Consider the following 4,546-nt stretch of genomic DNA (forward strand, 5'->3'; position numbering starts at 1 on the left):
TACATTTATACATATAAGGTCTTTGTATACTTTGTCTACAATTTGCTTGTTTGTGGGAAGCTGCACTTGTACTGGATAAGGAACTAAATATCAGTAAACAATCTTGGATCTAGTGAGAGAACAGAGAAGGAAAGTGCATTCTTGGCACGTCTGTCAAATCACTTGACTCAATATGGGTACACTTACTTCTAGTATTTGTGTTAGGTTCCATTTGTTCATGTATTTTCTTTTGTGTAAGTTCTATATTGTAAAGAAGATATATGCATAGCAAGAAGTTATACAAAATAGTGTTACATTAATAATCATTAGGAAAATGCAAGCAAAAGGAACTCTGACATGACATGAATGTTTGTATGTATTAAATATGTTCTTTTCTCGCTATATAATATTATTCAACGTAAAGTCCTATATTTTGTAACAATACAGATAAATGTTCAAAACATAATACTAAACAAAAGAAGCATGTCAAAGAAGGACATATATTTCATGAGTCTAGGAACATGAGCTGTCTGCCTATAGTAATTAAACTCGAATAGCATGGTGCTTTCTAGGATTGAAGGGAAAAAGGAACTGTAGACTTGCTTATCAGTGGGCATGAATTTTCAATTGTGTAGGATGAATAAAAATTGGTTTGCTGTATAATATTTTATTTATATCAAGCTTTAAAGACATACTTAAAATATGCTAAGAGAGTAGAGCATTGCTCAATGTTCTTAACATACACATGCTTATATATACATGTTAAATATCTCTTAGATAAAGTCTTAGATTCTTCGCTTTGGGTTAGTATTGTCAGCGTGTGTGTGAATTATGTAAAGATGAGCACAACAACTTTGTCCAGTACATCTATCTGCTCTTCTCTTACTATATTATCTCATTTTTACTTTGTTTATAGAACTTTTTTGTAATCTTATGTGTTTTTTATGTCTTTTATTAATGCCATTCTAAGGTTCATGAAGGCATTTTCTGATTGGTTTGTTGGTGGTAGGTTTTTTCCTATGTCTAATCACCCTATTGGTACACATAACACTTAACTATTTGTTGAATGAATGAATGTGTCAAAACACATTCTATTCTTTAAAACACAACAAATTCTCTTTATTATTGATTTAACATGGTAATGAGCCTACAAAGGACATCTAGGAATTATTAGACTGTTGTATGTTTCCCAGAACATTGTTTCCTGTGAGTTTCTGATTACTCTCATGTACTGCTTCCCTCTAAGATCCACGTACTTGGCTCCTTGGTCCTACAAATGGTTCCAGTTTCATTTCTGCTGCTTTTATACAATACTGAGACCTTTCAAACCCTGGACCACCTAACAGACAATATACAGATGATATGAGGCCCCCAACACACATACAGTAGAGGACTTCCAGGTCTGTGTTCATTCAGAGATGATGCACCTAACCATAAAGAGACTAGAGGTCCCAGGGAGTTTAGAGGTCAGGTGGGGTGGGGGTGGAGGCATCCACATGGAGATGGGGTGGGGTGGGGAGGAGGTGTGGGATATGGAGCAGTCAGAGGGTGGATGGGGAGGGGCAGGGAATGGAATATGGAGTGTAAAAACTGAATTACAAATAAAATTAAATTTAAAAAACGCCACTTAGGGGAAAAGAAACTTATTTTAGTTCACAATTACATGTTATAGTCTATGACAGCAAGGAGGTCAAGGTGTCAAAAAGTTAAAATATCTAGTTGCATTATATCTACAGCCAAGAGCAGAAAAAAATGAATGCATGTGTGCTTGCTTGTTTGTTTCTGCTTACCTTCAGTTCTCTTCTTACACACTTCAGAATCCCTTCTGTTATCCCCACGTAGGGAATGGTGATACCTACTGAGGGCTGGCTCTTCCTACATCAACTATGACATCATTAAGACTCTCTTTTTAAGTGATTTTAGATTGTTCCAAGTTGAAAAAGCTAACCACCACACTTAAGGTTTCCATGACATGAAATAACTGCATCCTCTGCATAGTCTCCAAATCCCTTAGGTCATTGTGTCACAAGATGGTATTTGAACTTATCATGCTGATTGCTTTAGAAACTGATTGTCTGTGATCTTTTCCCTCTTTGTTCAAATATAATCTGTTCAAAATTCCTTCCTCAGAAATATTCTCTTTTCCACATTTGCTAGTATTCCCTTTTGTTTGGGCTTTTTAGGTGACTGACATGGCTACTTTTTGTTTTATTTTTGAATCTAGACACCTACATCGGGGGTGGAGAGATGGCTCAGCAGTTAAATCACTGCTCTTCCAGAGGTCCTGAGTTCAATTCCAAGCAACTACATAGTGGCTCACAACCATCTGTAATGGGATCCAATGCCCTCTTCTGGGGTGTCTGAAGACAGCAACACTGTACTCATATACATAAAATAAATAAACCTTTTAAAAAAGAAGCACACATCAGTAAATTAATTGTATTATTTCATCCATAAAAATAAAATAAATTCCAATGATATTGAAGAATGTTCTGAAATATGCATAGCTGCTAGACTTTGGAGTCAGGTTGTGAACTTGGAGCAGCCTCTTAGCAGAACTCCCACCATCTTCTGCATCTCCCCAAGTGTCGCATGTTCTCCTGTCTTCAGTCCTTGTTCCAGGTCACATAGCCTTCCCCTCTTCCCCAAGAAATCTCTTAATTATTCTTCACAACCCTTCTCAAACAGCAAGTCTTCTGTTCTTTATGGGTTCCACTGTGCAGAGGAAGGTGCTTCTTCTGGGTTTCCAAAGCAGCCTTTGTCCATGTATACTTTGCTGTTATTGCTATGGGCTTCAGTTATCACTACACATGTCACTGAGAGTGGAAATCATACCATAATTAATGGTTGTCTACACAGTGTCTTGGTGCTACAGGAGCCTGGTTAATTTTCTTAAACAGATGCCTCTATGTCATTTGTGTAATAATTTTATATTTTCTCTTCTATTTTCACAGGACATTATTATTTTTCTACCAAGATATATGATTCTCATGAAGCTTATTTTGCCTCTTTAATTTTTCTATTAACAACACTGGGAAACTTTCATAAATAAAATACTTTGTTTGCCCCCTCTCTTGTTCCCAAGTCCAGAGTTTTCCTAATTAATGTCTTTGTTCCCCGAGTCTAGATATTTTCCTATACTATACTATACTATACTATACTATACTATACTATACTCTGTACTTTATTTTTACAGGTTTTGTTTTCTGCTAGGCAACAGCTAATGTGTTAGAATTAGTGACTCATTCTTCTTGTGTGAGTTTAGATGCTATTTTTCATCTATGATCAGTGGTGGGAATTTCAAGCCCTAGATAGGTGAAAGATACTTTTAAGGCAGTGGGTACTTAACATTTTCTCTAAATTATAATCTTTTATGTCTTTGAAGAAAGCCTGTGTATGTCTTTTCTATATTATTCCAAAATTAATAGAAAGTCGTTTGTAAAGAAATTGTGTGTGTGTGTGTGTGTGTGTGTTTAAGTCTAAATAGAAAAATGGTCATCTGTGCTAGGATACATGAATTCTGAGACATTTCTTTATCACTATTTTCTTATTGAAAAGCTTGCATCTTTACACAGAGATAATGAAGTCTTGTGTGTGTGTGTGTGTATGTGAATACATTTGCATGTGTATATGGGTGTTCAAGCATATGTATGCTTGTGGCAGCCAGAGGTGTCAGGTTCACTTTATAGTTTAAATTTCTTATATGTTTAAAAAAATATGTGAGTGCTTTGCCAGAACATATTGGTATGCCATGTGCATGCCCAGTGGGTGCAGAGGTTAGAAGAAGGCATCAGAGCTACTGGAACTAGAGTCACCAGGAGAGTGTTGTGAACTGAATGTATGTACTCTTCAAGAGCAGAAAGTGCTCTTAATTTCTAAGCATCTCTACAGTCACCATCATCTTAATTTTTGAGATAGGGTCTCTCACTGAGCCTGGACCTCATCTATTTAGCTGTGATATATGGCTAGTGATATGGCAGCTAGTTTTATCTCTAGTTTTGTACATCTTCATTGCCCCTTTACATACTGTGAGAGCTTACTCCTCAGGGAGACACTTCCAGGTTAGTTCCAGCTTGGTGCCTCCAAGTTCTGTGTCTGAAGCCTTTGGTGTCTTCAGTAGTAAGGTCTTATCTTCAAGTTCTGGGAGACAACTAAGGACAATGTCAATAATCTATATAGTTTTGGGAGTCTCTTGGATGCTCATGGTCAGCCACTCAAAGGGAGATTTGCCCTGCCCAGCACAGGATTTTTGTTAGATAATTTATAGTTCTTGTGGAGAACAGCCTCACTCCCAAGTGGCACAATTTCATTTAAATATACATACATACACACACACACACACACACACACACACACACACACATACATATACCTATACACATATGTATACATGTATAAGTAAACAGTAGTTTTCTTTATGACATTTTCAATCATCCTTAATGTTGTTTATCATCCATTTACTTTACTTTTTCTGTCTCTGTCTCTCTGTCTCTCTGTCTCTCTGTCTCTCTGTCTCTCTGTCTCTCTGTCTCTCTGTCTCTCTGTCTCTCTGTCTCTCTGTCTCTCT

The sequence above is a fragment of the Mus caroli genome, chromosome 1 (assembly GCF_900094665.2).
Source record: "Mus caroli chromosome 1, CAROLI_EIJ_v1.1, whole genome shotgun sequence".
Taxonomy (NCBI): domain Eukaryota; kingdom Metazoa; phylum Chordata; class Mammalia; order Rodentia; family Muridae; genus Mus; species Mus caroli.